The 21,174-nt window shown below is 47.9% G+C and overlaps 1 long non-coding RNA gene across 4 annotated transcripts in view; it reads left to right on the forward strand.

Moving 5' to 3' along the window:
* The window catches only part of LOC108397585 (uncharacterized), a 173,347-nt gene that overhangs the window by 23,612 nt on the left and 128,561 nt on the right, over window positions 1-21,174 (forward strand). For all 4 annotated transcript variants that reach the window (XR_012129122.1, XR_012129124.1, XR_012129121.1 and 1 more), the window contains exon 2: window positions 19,793-20,088. This is a non-coding gene — a long non-coding RNA (uncharacterized lncRNA). The remainder of the gene's footprint in view (window positions 1-19,792; window positions 20,089-21,174) is intronic.

A 21,174-nucleotide genomic window follows, 5' to 3' on the forward strand; every position in this document is an offset into this window, starting at 1 on the left:
GTCCCAGCACATTCCTTTCCTCTTCTCACACGGAACACCAGGACTTCTCGCTGTATCTTGGTGGCCCCTCAGTTTCCATTAAGGTTTTCCCTGGCCAGGGGCCCTTTAATGTGTCAGTACTCCTGGTGGGCCAGGGCGACCCCACTGTGGGTGTGGGCAAGCCCAGACTGGCCAGGTAAGAGGCAGTTCTGGCCCCAGCAGAGATGGCCATTCTGGGACTTTGGAGTGTATGTTAGGAGCAAATACAGGCCTCCCCTCAAGAGACGCACAGTGAAGGCAAGAGGAAAACACCGTGGTTCAGGGAGTGAGGCTGCTTCTCTGGAAAGCTCCCTGCTGATGTTCCCTGGGAGCAGGGACTGCAGATGGGCCTGAGGAGCCTGGCCTGGCCAGTGGCGGCCAGGTGGGAATCCCAAACGTGGTGTTGCCAGGTCTCCTGATGCTTTTAAGGGAAGGAGATCTTTATTCTCTATAAGATCTCCAGAATCTTAAATATTGGCAACCAATTCACAACTTAAACTTCTTTAGCTCTTATTTTGCTCTTATATGTTTTATGGGCCAGACAAAATATATCTCTGGGCTAGCTTTGGCCTGTGAATTCTCCTGCCTTTGAATTCACCCAACAAAATGGGAGTGTTCTTGCCAGGTCTGAGCGTCAGCAGCTACCACATGTATAAAAAGAGGTTTTTAAAGAGAAGAAGGCGCTTTGTAAGCCCACGGCATTGCATGCTGTTAGCAATGATAATTAGCTGCGTACTGGCGGACAGCAGCAGTTGTTGGGACTTGTTTAAATCTTGAATAGTTGTTTGATGCTCACCATGAATGTCTGTTGTGTTTTTCCCTTACTAGATTATACTATCCTTGAGGGTGGGCTTAACACAGACCTAAAGCTGTTCTAGTTTCCATGGCTGCTCTAACAAGCTTCTGTGGATTTGGTGCCTTCAGTAACACAACATACTAGCTCACGGTTCTGGAGGTCAGAAGTCTGAGATGCAGCTCATTAGCCTAAAGTCAAGGTGTCTGCAGGACTGTGTCCCTTCTCAAGGCTCACGGGGAGAATTCGCCTCCTTGACTTTGCAGGCTCTGGCGCCTGCTCACGCCGGCCAGGCTGGGAGCTCAGGAGCCAGCAGTGGGTGGGAATCCCAGCTGGCCACCTGTGTCCCCTGCCCATGCACATCCCTTCACCTCTTTTTTTTTAAACCACGATATAACTGACATTGTGTAAATTTACTGTGTCTGACATGTTGATGTGATACATTTATATTGCCACATGATTGCTATTGTGTGGCATAATTGTGATTTCTTCTAGTGCCATCCCCTCTGGATGTCACAGCTCAAGTCCTGAAAGGAGGGGACAGCAGTGCCTGCCGCATGGGTGGTTGTATTGAATAGGCTGACACAGGAATGTGCTTAGCACAGTTGCGGCCACGGCCAGGGGACCAGCTGCCTTGTTTGGCAGGATTTTGTGAGGGGCCTGAGAGGTTTCCTGGACCCCAGGCTTTCAGTACTGAATCCCCGACAGCCCCAGGAAAAGGGGGTGAGTTGGTCACCCAACTGGGTGTTCAGCAGCCTCTTGGATGGCACTGCCAAAGTGTGCAGAGGAGGCAAGGATGGGCAGGAGGTACCAGCCTGACCTTCAGGGGAAGGCGCCTGTGGAGTTGTGATTTTCTTAGCAGTTAACTCAGAAGGATGCCCACCTGTTGTGGCCCAATTTAAAACTGAGAGCCTCAAAGAGGGGAAGACATAAAGCCCTAAGCCCCAGAACCCCAGCATAAGGAAGGGGCTTGCGTAGAGAGGGGAGCCTGGGGGGGCCAACCTCACAGGACCTGCCCCTTCCCCCACCAATCATGGACTTGCCAGTGGAGGGCCCTGCCTGGGAACCTGGGGCTCCAGTATTTTGTTGAAACCACAGGCTATTTGGTGACAAGAAAATTTTTTGACAAACCCATGTGTTTTGGGATGTCTTTGCAAATGTTGTAAGGTCAGGATTCTATTATCCGGGCTGCTATTTCAGTGTTTGTTGCAGTTTATCCACCCGCACCTCCCAGCCAGATGCTGTTAGCTGGTGCTCAAAGCTAGAAAAGTCAACATTCTAATCTTTGCTTCCTGAGCATACGACTACAGTGTTCAGGAAAATTAACCTTTCTCAACTGAAAGCTTTGCTTAAGCTTGTGCATAGGGGACCAGGAGAGGGTCATGGCTGCTAAATTACTAGAGCCTTTTCCACATTTTCAATCGATTATGGGATTTAATTGTTGCATTTAGAATTAATTTCACGTACTTGTCTTTTCAGGAAATAAGTGAACATCCCACTGTCAGGTCTAAAATATTTATTGATTTATTCTGCCTTCTTCCCTTGCTGCCCTGTTCACCCTCCCCAGACAGTATGATGGGGTCACAGAATCGAACTACACGCTCTTCCCCATCATAGGCTCCAGAAGCCCTGGGGAACCATTCCCAGAGGAAGCATTAGACAGCGGCAGCTAACCCCTCCTCCCACACTGTAAGCGAAGAAAGTTTAGCAAAATATGTGTGTATATACATACATGCATGCATACATATGTGTATATATATGTGCATGTGTGTAGTTGGAAGGTTTCTCCAAACAATACTTGACTGTAACATGCACTATGTATGCTGACATTTTCAATTCTAGTCTATGTAAGTGTCTATCTATGTACATACATAACACATGCATCTGTGTACATATACATATTGCTGAAAAACTTTAACACAATAATGCTTAGCCTATGTATACTATGCATTCTGACATAATCTCTTAATTCTATTCTATTGTTTCATTTTTATCAGTTGCTGGCTGTGACCATCTAAGTTGACTTCGTGACTTACTCGTGGGCAGGGACCCTATAGAGCCCACAGCTTGAGAGTCGGATCTTCCAGGTGTGTGGGCAGGAAGGGGTGAGGCCCGCCGTGCAGCCAGGTACCTCGTTGGGGGCTCCTGCTGAGATGCACTGAGGTGGGCCTGCACCCACAGCTTCCTCGTTTGGGTGACCTCCCCCCGCTCCCGGCTCTGCCATCTGCCTGCTGTTTCCCCCAGATTCTAAACCTCTTCCTAGCTCCTACAGCTCTTTGGAGCAGGTCTCGGGGTTTCCTCTGCCCTGGCCCTCGGGAGAGGCCGGGTGGGAAAGCCCTTGGCTTGCTGCCAGCGCGTAGCCTCGGGTCACCGCACATGGCAGCTCACTCGGTTACTCAGCAACTGCGACGTGGCTGCTGTCGTCCCAGGTTTTACAGGAGCTGACTCTGCGTCCTCCAGATGACGTGCCCCGGGCCCCACAGCAAGTAGAGGAAAGGGCGGCCTGTCGGCCCCAGACCTGCCTGGCCCCGAGGCCTGCATTTTTCATTTGTGTGCTGTCCAGGCTCTCATGTGCCTTTTTTGGAGACTGCGGTTTGAGGAAAGAGCTTTGATAATGTCCTTGGAAGGAGAAGGCGCTTTTCTCTTGAGAAACGGCTCCTTAGAATTCAGCAGTCAACTTTGCCCTAGCTGGGGAACTTCTTGGGAAATCACTGGCTGTGAAATGAATTTTATTTTAAACGTACTGGGAGTGATAAACGCTGTACTTGCTGTGCCTTTGCTCCCTGCCATTTCCTTCTTGCTCTGCCTGTTCCGTGGTGGGGTGACTGTTGAGGTTCAGCTGGCTGGAGGCAGGTATATGACCATGCTGGGTTTCTGCATACCTAAGCGCTATCCAGCTATAGGGTAGGAGGCCCTGTCCAAGTAATGAACTCCCTGTTACCGGAAGCATCCAAGCCAAATTGTCTGAGTAAACTTCCTGGAATGCATCATTTTCAAATCCCAAGGCTTAGCATAGTGCTTACATACAGTAAGGGCTCAGTGATTGCTTTTTGGATTGGTAAATGTCTGAGCTTAGATAGCCTTTCCTCCCCTGCTCAGTCTCAGACAGAGTGAATGTTGGAAAAGACACCAGCAATTAGTCAACATACTTGTCAGCCTTTCATCCTCAAAATCAACTTTCCTAAAACTCAGCTGCTCGTGTCAATCAGGAGCATGTCCTGGGATGTCACGTAAGGCATCACCTGGCAGCTCAGGTGCTGCCTGGACCCCCTTCTGCCATGAACTCAGTCTATCTCCCTGATCATCCTCTGGCAACAGAAATGTCAAGTAGGCCTATTTCCAGATATGTGTGTAACATGCGTTCTGACCTGCCTGTCCTGCTGGGGGAGGCCCGTCTTCCATGGACTGGCACACGCGGAAGAGGCCACATCCTCTGTGCTGGTCCTGGGCCCGGGCGGACAGACTCCAGCCTGTGGGCCAAATCTGGCCTGCTGCCTGCTTTTGTGAATGAAGCTTTATTGGAACACAATAAACCTTTTATGTATCGTCTGTGGTTTCTCGTACTCCAGAGGCAGGGCTGGGGAGCTGCAACAGAGACCACGAGGCCGACAAAGCCTAAGGCATTTACCAACTTGGCCCTTCTAGGAAAAGTTTGCTGACCTTTGATCTGTAGTAAAAAGATTCAGGATAAAGGCTGAAAATATGAGCAGATATGACACGGGATGTCCTGAAGTATAAGGTCTTAGCAAGGTTTGCTATAAAATCAAAATGAAGGAGATGCACAGTAGTTCCACTCCTAGGTATGCACCCCAAGTAACTGAAGACACATACTCACCAAATACTAGGATGCCAATATTTATAGCAGTGTTACAATAGCCAAAGGGTGGAAATAACCCAAATGTCCATCTGTGGATGACTGGTCAAGCCATATCCAGGACACAGTAGGATATTATCAGCCCTAACAGAGACTGCAGTATCGAATGCTGCAACATGGATTAACCTCAAAAACGTTGTACTTAGTTAAAAAAGTCAGATGCAGAAGGTCCTATATCATGTGATTCTATTTATAGGAAATGTCCAGAATAAGTAAATCCAGATACCAGTCCACTGAGTGGTTGGCAGGGCTGGAGGTGGGGGAGGAGGTGGGTGCAGAGGGAGCAGCTAATGGGCGTGGGTTTCTTTCGGGGTGGTGGAAATGCTTTGAAGATGGTTGGTGGTGGGGAATGTGCTGAATGCCACTGAACTGCTCACCTTCAAATGGTTAATTTTAAATTAAGTGAATTTTGCCTCATTTGAAAAAATGATGGGGGGCTGAACAATATATGCCCGAGGGGCATCTGCAGCCTTGCGAGTCCCTGATGTGCCCACCTCGGCACATCTGTGATGATCCTAAGTCCCTCTCAGTGCACCACTGCATGTTTCTCTCAGGAACATTTCTATTAAGTAGGTAGGCAGTCTTGTTAGCCTCTTCAGAATTTCTCCATCCTGGAGATCCTGTCTGCTGCCAATAAGTTCCCCATTCCAACTTTCATGGCACTTGAATTTTCCTGCACAAGTGATCACTGCCTAGATGGGTGCCTTATTTCCATGGTGGCTCCATGCTAGATCAATATACATTTTGTGGAGGTGGCTGGCAAGCAGGGAAGGCAGAGAATGGATGGACATGCACTAACAAAGAGGGTCTCATTGCAGGGTTCTGAGAGCACAGGATGGTGATGGCACTGAGAATGTGAGGGGCTGGGAACTGTGGGCAGAAGCTGCTGGCCATCTGTGTGAAGACAAGGCTCCTGGGTTGTTTGGGTGGGTAGTTTGTGAAAGGCATGCTTGCTGCATTGTGTAGTTTTGGAGGCATTGTTATGTTATTGCTGTATGCCTGAGGTTGCATATATAGTGTACAGCCTGAGCAACTGTACATCGTGGTCTTTTGGGTGAAAATCAATTAAGCAGACCAATTAGCTTAAATCTTATTTCTTTTAGATGCCAGCATAATATGAAACATCTCACTGTTAAATGCTAAATTTGGTTACTGATAATGAAATATGTTTTTCTATATATTTAATCATACTGAATTATGGCCATGCTAATGACCTCATGTTAATTACCTCTGTAAAGAACCTATCTCTAAATAAGGTCACATTCTGAGATCCTGGGGAGTGTTAGGACTCTGATATATCTTGTGTGTGTGTGTGTGTGTGTGTGTGTGGGCAATCCAACCACTAACAATTGGCAATGTAAATGTGCCTGTGATTTAGAAGGTTCTGGGAGCCTAGCTGTGGTAAAGAAAATGTTCTTTCACTATTTTGCCCTTTCTCTGGCTCTTACCATGCTTCCCTATGGGTGCAATATTTTCCCAAACCGTTGATGTTAGACTTGGTGACATGACCTGCCTTGGTGAATGGGATGTGAGCTGATACGGCACAAGCAGAGGCTTTGCATGTGTTCGGGGAGTGTGGCCTGGCTTCTTGTACCCCTGCCATTTACCACGAGAAGAACATGTCCCATGTAGCTGCTACCAGGCTAGTCTGGGTCCCAGAATGAGAGAGAGATGGAGCTGATGGGAACCTGGTCGGCAGCAGGAAGCAGAGCTGCCCTAGGCTGACTGTGAGCGAGAGATAGATGTTTGTTGTTCTAATATTTGGGATTATTTGTTATATAGCACTATTCTAGCAGTCACTGATGAATACAGGAGATCACAAACCTCAGATTCATAAATTATGTGTTCTGCTTTGTGGGATAATTCAGGGTTGTAACTTTGATGTGCAAGTTATAGACTCATCTGAGATCATTGTCTTCTCTAACACTCTATTGGAGCAATGAGGAAAGCAAGATGCTGAGAGGTTAAGTGACTTACCTGAAGTCACACAGCAGAGCCTATGAGCCAGAATTTGGTTCTTCTTTTCTTCAGTGTAATCTCTGGAAAGGTTGGCGTGGAAGTGGAATAAACTGGAAAACCAACTTCCAGAACTTCTTCCCCAAGCTTTAGCTTCAGTGCTCTTGACAAGACCTTTAAAAGGCAGTAACATACAGTGCACTTTCAATTTCACCTTTTGGTTTTTCTTCCTTGGGGAGTGACCTGAGCAAAAAAATAGGTCATCCCTGGGCCTGGTACAACAATGGAAGGGTTCGTAATAGGGAGAAGACAAGAAAAGGGGTGTGCCAGACACAAATAAGGGAGATGCAGCGAGAAAGGCTAAGAATGGAGGGAAAACCGAGACCAGAGTGGGGAGGGAGGGACAAACGGGGACTGGAATTGAAGGTGGCTGATGGCAGGGACTTGCTTCCACACAGGCGCAACATGGCAACCAGCCACTAGTGAGCAGTCAGAGCCCCAGATCTGCTGGTTTGGGGCCTTAGGATAATCTCCACTCAGACTTCAAACTGGTATAAGCAAAATTAGCCCCTAAAAACTGCAGCCTGGTGGGGCCAAAGACAGCAGGTTCTACATGGGGTGCTCTCAATGCCACATTGGCCAAGGCCCCTGACTGCCGCTTACACAGCATGCACCACACGGACACCAGCCCTCTGAACCTGAGGTGCTGATGAAATCAACGCAGTGCTGGAAAGGCTGGCGTGAGTCTGCAAAGAGAAGCCGGAGGCCTCTGAGTAACTCTGAGTTCAGCAACGAGCAGACCGGGGTGCCTGGGAGTTTTTTGTGACGTGTAGCCTTTTGTGTAGCCTGCTTCTGCATCTTTAGGTCCACCTGACCTCAGGACTGGCTACGTAATTTGGGGGGCCCATGGAAAATAAGAAAGCAGGACCCCCTACCAAGCAGAATGAAGAATTCAAATATGGCAACAGCACAATTTTGAACCAAACACAGGTCCTTCTGCATGGTCACATGCCCAGGAAGCCAGCCCATCTGTTCTGAAGAGTCCAGAATGATTATTCTCATTTCAGGCAGAACAATTCAGTCATGCACATTTATTGAAATGGGCTCTACATTTTGAACTACAACATAGGTATTAGGTAAATTTCAGCAACAGAAATATTTTACTTACGTAGAAAATGCCAGAATTAAGCTTTCTACCAGGGCAGTTCAGTTCCTGTTGCTCACCATGGGAGCCTCAGTGATCTGAGGCCAAGCTGTGTGTCCTGTCTTCTGGTCCAGCCGTGCAGAAATTCCCCTGACCTACCTTGGGCACCAAGCATGTGTCTTCCAGGGATTCTGAAATATTCCAAAGATGTTCCTTATCTACGGTTGCCAAATAAATACAGGACACTCAAGTAGAGTTATATTTCAGATAAACATCAAGTAATTCTTAGTATAAGTACGTTCCAAATACTGCATATGACATATTTATACTAAAAAATTATTTGTGATGAAATTAATCCTTATCTGAGAGTCAGATAAAGCTGGGTGTCCTGTATTTTCGTTGGTTAAACCTGACAGCTCTACATCTGATGCATCATCGTTAAGACACTGGGACTTCAGGTAATAGCTTCCAAATCACTGATGTGGATCTGGGGACCAAGGTGGGCTGGCATGTCTGAGTGATGGCAAATAAACCAATTATGGGAACTGCTGGAATACTGGGCTGTATGAGTTTCCTGCAGTTGCTATAACAAAACACCACAAATGGGGTGGCTTAGAACAACAGAAATATGTTCTCTCCCAGTTCTGGAGGCTCAGATTCTGAAATCAAGGTGTGGGCAGGGTGTCCTCTGAAGATGCTGGGAACAATCCGTCCTAGGCCTCTCCTGGCTCTGGTATCTCCAGATGCTTCTTGGCCCGTGGCAGTAGAGCTCCGATTTCATGGGGCATTCTCCCTTCATCTCTTCACATACTTCTGTGTGCCTGTGTCCAAATTTCTCCTTTGCATAAAGGACACAAAGTTATGTTGGGTTAGGACCCCATCACAATGACCTCATCTTAACTTGTTACTTGTGGAGAGACCCTATTTCCAAATCAGGTCATTCTGAGATATTAGGGAATCTAACTCCATTTGAGCAGCTTGAACAGAATATCATAGACTGGGGGCTTATAAACAACAGAAATTTATTTCTCACAGTTCTTGAGGCTGGGAAGGCCAAGATCAAGGTGCCAGCAGATGTGATGATACCCAGTGAGGGCCATCTTCCTGGGTCACAGACAGCATCTCCTTGCTGTGCCCTCACACAGCGGAAGAGGGCAAGGGAGCTCTCGGGTCTCTCTTATAAGAGCACCAGTCCCATGATGGGGCCTCAGCCTTCACGACCTGATCACCTCCCAAAGGCCCCACCTCCTAATACCATAGCATGGGGGCGGTTAGGATTTCAACCTAAGAATTTTGGGGGGAACACAAATATTCAATCTATAGCATAAGTATTAGGACTTTAACATACCTTTTTGGTGAACACAATTCAACCCGTAACATGGTCCGGGACCACCCAGGGCATTCCGAGGGCTGGAGAACCCGTGTGTACCTGGTCTGGGAATCATCAGTCTTAACTGATGACAGTTCAGAGGGGCACCAGACACGGTAAATCCAGAGGTGTCAAGTCATAGAAAGAAAGTTCAGCCCAGAACAGGCCTGGAGAGACCACGGCCATCCATGGAGAGGCAAATGTGTGTGTGGTGGTTGTGAGGCCATGTGGAAGCTTTCAAATGGGATGGTAAACATGCATGTTTACTTCAGCAAAGTAAACATTTCTGGAAATGCTTGCTTCATGGAAGCAGCCCACACATTTTGCACAGAATGTTACACAAGTTTTGGAAGTCATGGGTGGAAATTGTTTGCAAAATCCTTTGGAGCCTTATAACAAATGTTTGCTTCAGTTTTGAAGCCTAAAGCAAACAACCCTTCTATTTTAAAAATGTCAGCTAATGAGAATGAGATTTTCTGCTGAGAGGGATGGAAGACAGTGTCATTAGGAAAGAAGTATTGGCTGGATCATGTTGGTCTAGTAAAGAATTAGCCAGGGATGCTAATCAGATTTGTTGTTTTTATCTGCAGTGAGGGGGATAGCAGGTCTCCCGATAATATTTTGTCAAATTGACTTAAGAATTATTTTAGCGAGGGTGGGCCTCTGGTGTCTGGAAGTAGGTATGTTAAATAAAGGCTACCTTTGTTCCATGATATCAAAAGAAACCTTGGATTGGGTGAGAGAGACTGTGGCAGATAAATATCTGGCTTCCATTAGCCCTTCTTCTGCTTCCTGGTGAAAAGATGTAATAATGACAAGACGGTTTTGGCAGGTTGATAAATGGTGTGAATTTTAAGGAAGAGGAAAACAGATATAAAATGGTGTTTAAGAAGACTTTCAGGAACTATCTAGCTTTAAAGCTTGGGGAGTCCTGCAGATCAGCACTGCCCAAGAAAAATATAATTCAGGCCTTCTTGTAATCTAAAGTTTTCTAGTCACCACATTAAAAGAAGTAAGAACGAGTGAAGTTAAGTTTGATAGTATAGCTTATTTAATGTAACATATCCAAAATATTGCCATCTCACCATACAGTCAATATGAAAATTATTGAGATTTTTTAGTCTTTGCTTCATTCTAAATAGAGATCCAGTGTGTCTTTTATACTTAGGACACTGCAATTGTCAGTTCTGACCCACCACATTTCAAGTGCTCAGAGCTGTAGCAGCCAGTGCTGCCATATTGGGTAGCTCTGCTCTAAACCTTTGCTACTCAAAGTGTGGTCCCTGTGTCAATAGGCATTAACGTGCAGAATCTCTGGCCCCACCAGACCCGCTGAATTGGGACTTGCAGTTCAGACAGCTGACTGGATACATTGCAGTTTGAGAAGTTCTGTGGTAGACAGACCTTTGAACTTGAGGCAGGTGCTTCTGTACAAAGAGAAATGGGAAAGAGTCTTGGTCCCTGCGGCTTGCCCGCAGACTAGCCATGGCCCTCCCATCCCCAGCTCCTTGTTGCCCTGGGCTCTGGGCCCCCCCTGGCCGGTGTTGCTCCTCCATGTTGAACACCCACTGCTCTGGGCTCTCCGGGGGAGGTGCCCTGAATCGGGGCCCTGATTGGGTGGGGATTAAAAGAAGCAGGTTATATGCAGCAGAGGAGAAAATTACTCAGTTCCCTCCTCCTTAAACTGAGGCTTCAAAAGGCTCTACTTTGGTCTGGGATGTTCAGCAATAATGAAGCGACTGTTGTTTGCTGTTAGCCCTGAGACAGGGGGATAGCGCGTGTTGGTGCGTGAAAAACCACGTTGGTGTCCTAGTCACGGCGAACCGGCTCTTTCCGTTGTATTGGGTGAAGTCAGGGAGGTGGGTGGTCTGTTATTGTCCTTGTATACTTTCCTGAAGAGGGATGCTCTTGTGACGTTCTTACTTTCTCCTAACGTCACAATTGGCAAGTTTAGATTCCCATATACATGACCCCATAAAGTGCAATTCCACCTTCTGAGAACACAGGAAAGTCAGTCCAACTGCTGAGACTGGCTCATTTCCTTGCTGATCCCAAGGTAGATGCGGCCACGGCAGACGTGCCTGCAGCTGGGAAATGAAGCCTGGAGGGGCAGTGCCTCGGGGTTCTGTTTGGGGCGATGGCCGCGTGAAGAGGCCTCCTCGGAGGGCAGAGACGGGCGCGCAGGCCTGCGTGTGGGGAGGGTGCACGGGACGCCGGCCCCTCCGCAGAAGAACCAGGCGGGCCTGCGGTGGCGGAGGCACGCGGGTCTGGAGCCTGTTCCTCCGTGGCAAGTTCACCCAGCCTCCTGGCGTTCCTATTTTTCCCATCGATAAAAGGGAATTTACAACTCGACGGTGTCTGCTAAGACTGGAGGAGACATTGGAGAGCCACCTGGGAGAGAAGGAATGAAGCGCGGGCACTGGGAACACCGCTCATGTGCAGATGAATACGGGGATGTGTGGTTGATTATCTCCAGGCAGGAAATCCAAGGAAGATCCAAGTTAAGATTTTATCAGAAAGGTCACATCATCCTCAGGCAGTATAGCAAAAAAAAAAAAGAGGAAAAACATAATAGAACAAAGCATGAAGAAATCCAAGTGATTAAGGGTAAAATATTCAGCCAGATCCTCCCACAGTATAAATGACTCTGTGGGAATGGGAAAGGCCTACTGATAGCTGTATTAACATTTCAAACCCTTCTGGAACTTTCTGGGCTGGTGGGTCATATGCCTTACTCAGATCTCTATCAGCATTGCGTTTATATGCATTTGAAGAATTCCTGAGAAGGCACTGGAATACAAATTCCTTCCATGCAAACGCTCCACTGGAAAACAAATTTCCTGCCTGTAGGAGATGGCTGGGCTCAGGGTCTCTGAGGACAGAGATGCAGGAGCCGTGTGGCAGGCATACGCCACCTGCGTGTGGCAAGGACTCGAGGTCTGTGGAGAAAGGCATTAGAGGAGGGTGTGGGATCCTCTGGATCATACCTGTCACCAGAACAAAAAAGGAAAAAAAAATGCCGAAGTCCTCTCTGGCACAGAAGTTTCTAGAACAATGGTTATCTACTAATAATTATTTACCAGGTTCTCTCCCTTCAGGGCCATCCAGGGAGTCAAATATGTGAAATGCTTTGATTTTTTCATTCCTTTGGTAATGCCCAGTGGAGTTCTGGAAGCACCGGTAAGTCCTTTAGTCCATGCTATGGCTCCTGATGTTAAAAACCAAGTGACCCACTCACCATCTCACACCAGATGTGAATTTTAAGTGCTCAGATGCACCATGGGGTGGTACTAGCCCCTCCTGGAAGAATGTTACCCAAACATATGGCTGAGGACTCAAGAGTATTATCTCAAATAGCTGCTCATTCACCTGCTCTTAAAAATAAAAATAAATATCTGTTTTTGCCAATTATCCAAGCTATCCCTGCCCACTAGAGAAGGTTGGAAATGAGAGTGGAGAGGAAGGGATGACACTTACCATAATAATCCCACCAGACCAGATGGCCACTGTGAACATTTTGGTATAGAATATATTGATTTGCATAGGTTGGATCTTACTGTATTTATTTTTTTCCTTTTCTGCTTGATATTATGTTGCAAGCATGTTTTCATGTTGCTGAAAATTATTTGTAAATATGATTAAAACTTTTACTGTGGAAATTTAAAAACATATACCCAACTAGATGGCAGTTTATTATGGACCCGAAGCACTGACATTATCAGCACATGTCCTGTTCCTTCCAACCCTCCTGATCCCGCGCCTGCCCCCCAAATTATTTTGAAGCACTTTCCAGGAGTCATATAACTTTGGCTCTAAATATTTTAGTATGTATCAGAAAGATAAGGAAAAGACAAAGAACTTAAAAACAAATAATACCAATAAAACCACAATGACAGTATCTCACCTAAAAACAATGATCATTTTTAAAATATCACCAAATATACCTAATCAGTGTTTATATTTCCCTGATTATCTTGTGAATTTTGATATTTTTGAACCAAACAAGGTTGCTTTATGTAGATTGGTCTACATGTCTCTTATTTTCTTGCAATTTCTTTATTGAAGATACTGACACATTTGCCCTGTAACTTCCTAGAGTCTGATATTGCCCATGAATCCCCATCATTTTGTCTAACATGTTTTTCTGTCCCTTCTTTTTTCTTATTTAATTGAAGTATATTTGAAGTATAATATTAGTTTCAGGTGTACAACACAGTGATTCAATATTTATATATATTACAAAATGCTCATCATAATTGTAGTTACATCTATCACCACACCAAGTTATTATTATTGATTGTAATAATAGATCAGTTTCAAGTTCAAGTTTTAGGGAGTGTCAGGATGACTTCATAGATGTTATTGGTTCATCAGGAAGAATTTAATGTCAGGTTCTCTTCTGTGATTATCATTAATTCACTAGGAGTTTCAAGATAGTGACATTAGATCAGTCTTTGTTTATTAACTGGAATCCCTTTTCTTATCAATTCTTTTGTGATCCTGCAGCTTGTGTTGTGGAGGCAAAGACACAATATATGCCAGATCCTTTTTCTTTATCAGTTTTAAAATAGTGATGTGTTTAACACCATCTTCCAATCCTAACTATCACAGTTGTTATTCTTATTGAGCCTTGAATTGCCCCATTTTTGGTAAGAGCTTATTCAGATGGACTCCAGATTTCTTTTGACATGTCCTTAGTAATTTTTGGTAGCTTCTGTATTTTCTGGATGACAGAATCTTAGATTTACCTGGTATTTCCTACCATGGGAAATGGTGCTTAGAGAACTCCACATAGTGTAACGGATGCTCAGTGTTTCTGAGTTGATTATCATGTTTCAGTCCTTTCAGTGGGCAGTATGTAATTTCTTAAAGATAAAACACAACATAAACTCATACTGCAACCTGATTTTGTGAGTCATGTGGTTGAGCAGGGCTTGGCTGGGTGCTCCTTCTATTCCAGGAGGCAAGGATAGAAGTCCCTCCGTCACATTCAACTTGTGGACGGGTCATTCTGGAGGGCTTGGTGGGGGGGACTCCATTCCAACGTCTGGGGACCTGAGGTAGATGCTAGAAGGTTGGCCTCACCTGGACTCCTGAATAAAGCACCTAAGGGTGGCTGGGTACATGTAACCAGGGGTCCTAGGGGAGCATGCTCAAGGGGGCCCAGACAGAAGCCTCTCAGCTGCTTGTAACCCAGCCTCAGAAGTCCCACAATGGCACTTACCCCACATTCTCGGTCAGGCTGGTCTCCCAGGCCAGCTCAGATTTGAGGAGATGGAAATTAGGTTCTATTCCTCCACAGAAGGAGTAACAGAGAATTCATGACTGGCCTTAATTCCCCACCAAAGGCTTATGTTTTAGTTCTCATGGCTCCCTTTTTCCTCATACCTGTATATAGTATCTATAATCTTATCTTTTATTTTCTGCCTCTGGTCTCATGGTTTCCTAGTGTGAATAATGTGGAGATCAGCTATTCACCTCTCCTCTCCTCCCTCTTTCCCAGCACTGGGTTTGAAGTAACAATCTGAAAGCTTATTCTAATGGTCACATGTACGTCCACCATCCTACCGCTTGGTAACATTGTGCTGTGTTTCACCATCGGAGCACAAAGCTGTTTCATGCTGTTCCGGAGGTGGAATGTGGGCTTCCTCAGTTCTCTTCTCGAAGGAGAGAATTCAGTCGGGAGACCCGACAGAGAGAGCCACAGGGGTTTTTTTATTTAGCAAAATGAAAGGAAAGTAGCTCCAGAGACAGGGGAGCAGCCTGACCCCAAAGACAGTGGGTTTCACACTGCCTTTTATGGGGTTTCTTTGGTTTCCTCCCTCTCATTTTGTCATTCTCACAGTCTTTTGGATCTGTCTTGTTTCCTTCCTTTCAGCCTCTCTGCATAAATTTGTGTTCATCATTTTTCTCCTGAGCATTTGAGAGAAACCCATGGAGGGGCCAAAGCTGTAATGTGAGTGACTTGATGATGACATGATGATGCCTCGGGGTAGCAACAAGTTCTTCCTAAAGTGTGTATGTTGCAAAGTCAGGGGTGTCCCAGGGACCCATACCTTCTGCTTATCCGTTTGTGCTGAACTGCAAAGGGGAAGGTCTAAGGGAGACAGGGCGGCCTCTGGGCAGAGATGCCGCCCGCCTTCATCCCTGCCTGCTCTCGCCTGCCTGACTGCTACTCTAACGCTACCACACTCCATCCATTACCACGTCACGTGTCCTTAGTTCTAATGTCAATGCCTCTGTACACTTCTTGGCTGCATCTGCACAGTACCTTAAGGCAGACGGTATGAGAGGGAGTGAGAAGCAGGCATTCACTCTTGAAGACTAGATCCCCTCCATGATCCTATCCATGCTGACTCTCTCCCTGTTGCTTCTCTTTTCCGTGTCGACACACCGCGCCTGGTGCTTAGTGTCGCTGGCAGACTGAGCTGGGAATTGAGGCTGAATGCCACCGCGTGCCCTCATGACGCTTCATCCTGCAGCCCTGGCCCGCGTCCCCACACCAGCTCCTCCCGCTGCTGCCCTGACTGTGGCTGGGTTGCATGCGTGGGGGCCGGGGAGGGGCAGGAAAATAACGCTGGGGGGAGGGTGTATGGGTCAGAGTGCAGCACTCGAGGGAAACCAAGCTCGCCTCCAAGCACAGTGGCTGGTGCGGGCGGGTCCCAGGCTTTTGCACGTGTACCAGGATGCGTAGAAGAAGGTCAGCAAGGGAGGGCCAGGAGAAGGGAATGGGGGGCGCTGGCTATGGGGTGTGGCAGCCCCGTGATGACAGGCAGCTGAGTTCAGTCTGTAATTCAGGCTGGTGGTCGGGAATTCTGGGGGCTGGGAAAGACACGGGGCCCCAGGGAGATCAGGGAAGTGTGTCCAAGGGGAGCCTTCCCAAACGCCTAGTTCTCTCGCTCCCCTGGAAGCTGGGGACTCCCGGAGGGCTGGCGTCCCCGGCCCCCAACCCCACCCCAGCCCTTAGCTGCTGCTGTGCAGGGCTTTCCCTTTCCCTGCACGGGCGGGGCAGCTGAAGCTCACCAGGATGCCTGCAGGACCGAGGGGCTGCAGGGCAATGGTGGCCCGGGCCCGAGGCCTTGTCTGCTTCACTCACTGGAGCTGGTGCCCTTCTGGGGGTCTCCTCTGTGTCAGTATGCCTGGGGGTTGGGGGCTGCGCCAGGCTGACTCCTGGGCTCCCGTCAGCCTCTGTGCTTGGGGTGGCCGGGTGGGGCCATGGCGGCGAGGCATGGAGGCCCACGGTGCCCACTCTCTCAGAGGCAGGCTGTGGCCTGGCCGTCTTCCCCAGGCCCTGGGAGGGGTGGGACAGGAGGGGAAGGAGATGAGGCCCTTCGATGGGGACTTGGTACCTCGGTCCTGCCTGAGGGTGCTGAGCCGGCAGGCTGGGTTCCAGGATGTCCTGGGGTTCAGGGCCAGTAGGAAGCTGAGGCCCATGCATGTATGGAGGTAATGACCCTAGAGGCGAGTGGTGCACCCAGGCAGCGGGCAGTGCTGCTGGCGGCCGCTCCTGTGACCCCATGGGTAGGGCAGGTGGCACCTTTGGATGACGGCAGCCCTGCATGTGGAGACACAGCGGAGTTGCTGCCGGCCCGGCCTTACGTGAGGAACAGACAGAAGCGCCGTCCAGCAGGTCAGATAAGCTGCCTGGTTAGGGGGGTCTGAGCAGTGTGGCACTCGCAGCTGGCTACTCCCATCCAGTCTCATGCCCTTGCCCATGTGCTAGGAGGAGGGCTGGGTACCCTGCTGGTGGCTGAACTTGGGCCCTGGGGACCAGTCCTCCATGGGGCATCCTAAGCTTCCCATGTCCCCAAGTGGGCTGGAGGACACATCTACCACTCAGTGACGTTCCCCTCCAGCTCTGGCACTTAGCAAGCTCTAGATTTTGGCGACTTCTGAGCAAGATGATTTTAAGTTCAGCCTGAGGACAGGCACAGCAACTACAGGGGTTCTAGTTTGGAAGATCAAACCGTTGGTGCCAAGATATCAAAGGCTTTCAACCTCCTTGGTGGGAGGCAGACTTGGGGGAGTGGCAGGTGTGAGGCAGAGAGAGAGGTGCGGTGAGGCTGCAGTGCCAGCAACATGCAGGGCCGGGCCTCTCCAGTGGTTTCCATAATACGTCCTGGGGACGATCCCTGCAGATGAGGTCCAGGTTCTGGACTTGAACCTGTGGCTGCAGCTGCTTTGTGGGCCCTGCAGGTGCTGGTTGAGCAGGGACTGGGCTGCCTGGGAGGGACGTGCCGGGCCTGTGAATGTCCTGTCACTGTCGCCGGTGTCCTCAGGCAAGTCTGCAAGCCCTAACATGCACTGAGGGAGCAGCAAAATCCTGAGAAGGGTGTTACAGTATGACCAAGCTGGCGTGTGTCAGCGAGTAATTCCGTGGGTCACCCTCAGGGATATCTGTTCTGTGAAGTCAACTGGGGACTTAACCCTGTGATTCCCCACCAGGCCAGGCTACAAACACAAGCCGCAAAGTGAAGAGTGGAGACAGTGTTCTAAAACTTCAAGGTGGGGGTGAGGGGCTTGTGTGTGTGTGTGCATACACGCAAAATACCCGAATAATAGCCTTACCTCTAGGTTGGGTTTTGCTTGTTGAGATATAATTAGTTCTTTTTCAAATCTTTATCGACTGAACATAACTTGGAGTAACTGTAATTAAGCTTATGTATTTGTGTGGTGACGTGGGGGGAACACGGAGCTGCATTTAGGTCTCCGCTGTGCCCTTCATGAGCAGGGTGACCATCAGCAGCTCCCTTGTGCTTTCAAAACCTTAGTCTCCTCATCCACAAGATGTGGCAGTCACCCTTGCCCCTCTCACAGTGCTGTTGGGAGCGGAGGAGAAGCCTTTTGAGAAATTCTGAGAAACGTCCCGTGCAGTCCCTTTACGAGGTAAACTCACAGGGGCTGTGACTCTTCCCACGTTACCTCTTTCTAAGTGCCAAGCACAGGGCCTTTCACGTGGTGTGTGTTCGTTTGCCACATGCATCGCTATTAAATCCTGCTTAGAACCATTCCACGTACAGCTATAGGTCAGAAAAAGGAGAAAGCAGCGTTTGCACCACACACTTGGCTAGCCTCTTGCCTGCCTTGCAGGAAGGGGGATCTTGGTTCAAACAATCTCTACTGGAGCGCTTGGTTTTGATAAACACCAAAGCAGCTTGAAGTCTTCCTTCAGGACTGAGAAGCTAGCTGCCTTCTGACCTTAGCTGTGTGTTCACTGTAGTTTCCATTTGATCAATAAAGAGGGTGCCAGGGAACGTTCTATTGTGTAAGTTCCCCAGACAAAGCTCTTGGACCCTGAATTCTCAGCATCCACCATAGGGTTGAATCAGCACTGACTCCATTTTATGCTATTTTTCCATAAGCAAGAGTGGTCACATGTGATTTATATAACTCTATAACTTATATAATTTGCTAAAAATAACATCACTTATACAATAGAAATCTGGGACATTTCTCTGTATTAGTGGAGCTGGGAAGATGTAGGGGAAGAAGATTTAGTGTGATAGGAGAGGGTGGCTACGTCCTGTCCTTTCTGTCTGCATAGCTCTGTGCCACGTGTCTATACCTGTCTATATATTTGTGTGGGTGTGTGTCTGTGTGTTGTGCGTGACAATTATGAGACTCATATACAGAGACTGAATTCGTCATCATAGGCCAACCTTGGTAACAAATTCAACCCCAATCCTTTAGTGGCTATTATATTGATATCAAATCCCATTTCCTCATGTAAAGTCCAATCAACAGTGGAAATCTGGTGGGAGAAGGTCCGCTCCACAGCACCGTTCAAGGACCCATGCTCCTCTGCTTATGGCTACACCATTCCCTAGGACCTTAGCATCGTCTCTATTCCTCCAGCAGATGTGGAAGAGAGGGCATGGAGGATCACGGAAAACTTTCCATGAGCTAGGCCAAGAGTGGCATATACTCCTTCTGGTCCTGCTCCAATGGCCTGAACAGTCTGGAGATATAATTTGCCAGGAGACTGAAAAGTGGATGCAGCTATGTGCTGGGGAAGCAGAGAAAGCCATGTGGATACAAGGCATTCTCTGTTACCCTGGCATCCTCTGTTACCCTGGCATCTGGTAAATCAGACCATCCCAGGCATGGGAAAATCATCTTTTTATTGAATCAGAGGTTAGTAAGTTATAGTATCTGCTACACTTCTTTGGGATTTGTTTGCTTTGTGACTCAGATAGGCTTTTAAAATTAATATCTCAGCCTTTGACAAGCTCCATAGGCCACATTTAAATTTTGTGTGTAGAGGTCTTAAGACCTTTTTAAAAACATCATCAAGAACTGTGATGGGGCCTAGATTTTACCTTACTTGCAAGCTAACAAGGGAGCCTGCTGATTTCATGGATGCTGGTATAAGACAGAGATTCCTGGGTCAGAAATGTTATCGATCTTGTTCACTGCTGTCCATTCACTGCCCAGAACACACTGCATGGCACAAAAGCCTCAAGTAATATTTTTGAATGAATGAATGAATAAGTAAATATTCATTTATCAGGAATTCATTAGTATTCCTGATAAATGAATGCTTACTTATGCAACTGAATAATTCCATAACAAATGAATATATAAATATTCCAACTTAATCTCTTCAACCCCTCTTCCCCAACTTTGTTGCCCATTTAGTGAAGGACACCTCTCAGTTGCTCAAACCAGATCCCAGCTGTAATGTAAACCATCACCTGCACAAGATTACCTACCACCCAGAATGGTTCCTGGACGTGCCGACTCAACGTTGACATGATCCTGTCCTTGCTGGCTTTGAGGAGAGAGGAGGGGAACCGCGGCATCAGGCTGCCTCCACAGAGCTGGAGAAGGCAAAGAAGGAAGCGGCCTCCTGGAGTTCCCAGAAGGAGACAGCCCTGCGGACACCTCAGTGCGGGCCCAGTAGTACCCATTTCAGATTTCTGGTCTCCAGAATGGTAAGATCGTAAAGTTTTATTGAGTTGAGCCACTTAGTCCGTGGTTTTATTACAGCAGCGATAGGGAACCAGGGCACTTGGCAGGGAGAGCGAGGACTGACCCGGGGCGCACCCCTCCTGGTGGGGCCCCCCGCACTGCTGGCCCAGGACTGCAGTCCTGATAAGCGTCATGTGCAGGGTGAACACAGAGGGGAAACGAGTGGTCAGTGCATGGTCACGGCCTGGGCTGCAGAGTCTCTGAAGGGATTTCCAGGCTAGGCTGGAAGGAGCCAGAAGAGAGCGTGCTGGCCCCTCCATCCACGCTACTGAGGGTCTCGGGTGTGCACCAGAGGGCGTGGGACAACGGGGAAGGGAGAGGCTAACATTTTAGTGTGCAGGTGCCCTGTGGCTCCGGACAACCAAACCCTTCCCATGTTGTTGGAAGCAAGGACTCTTCCTTCCTTTGGGGAGGTGTCTGTGACGTCCCAGGTCGCCTTACAGCAGCGTGATTAAGAGCTCGTGAGCTTGCAGGAGGTCCGTTTTTCCTGGCTGTATTCTGCCTTTTTCCTTTTTCCTTTTCTTTTAAATATTCTTTCCTCTTCTTGATTGCTTTTCCCTCACAGTTTTACAGTGGAACTTGGAATTAGTGAAGAGAAATAATTACAGGTGAGACTTAAAAGGTGAATGTTCTCAAATTTTAAGAGGAGAGTATTAAAAAGGAGAAATGTTCAAGGAGTCTCTAAAAGGGAGGGGAGAGAAAGAAGGGACAGCGACATGAGCGACAAGATTGTGCCCTAGGCAGGCATGGGCAGGACCGAGGCGCAGCTGGAGGAAGAACATGCCAGCCCTGAAGGAGCAGGTGGCCTCTTGGTGGCTCTCGTCTCCCAAATGGGGGGGATGGATGGATGGAAAGCAAGAAAAGGAAGCCTGGATATTTCCCACAAATATTAGAAAGGCCTAAGAGGGGGACATGCTTCACGAACATGAGTGGTGGGTCTTCCTATCCAGATCGTTTGTCTTTTATTTGATGTCTTATCTCAAAGCTCCATCATATTCAAAAGAACAGGGGCTTTTGGAGTTACGCACTTTCTTTCATGCTTTCTGCAT

Source organism: Manis javanica, chromosome 3, assembly GCF_040802235.1.
Source record: "Manis javanica isolate MJ-LG chromosome 3, MJ_LKY, whole genome shotgun sequence".
Classification (NCBI taxonomy): Eukaryota; Metazoa; Chordata; class Mammalia; order Pholidota; family Manidae; genus Manis; species Manis javanica.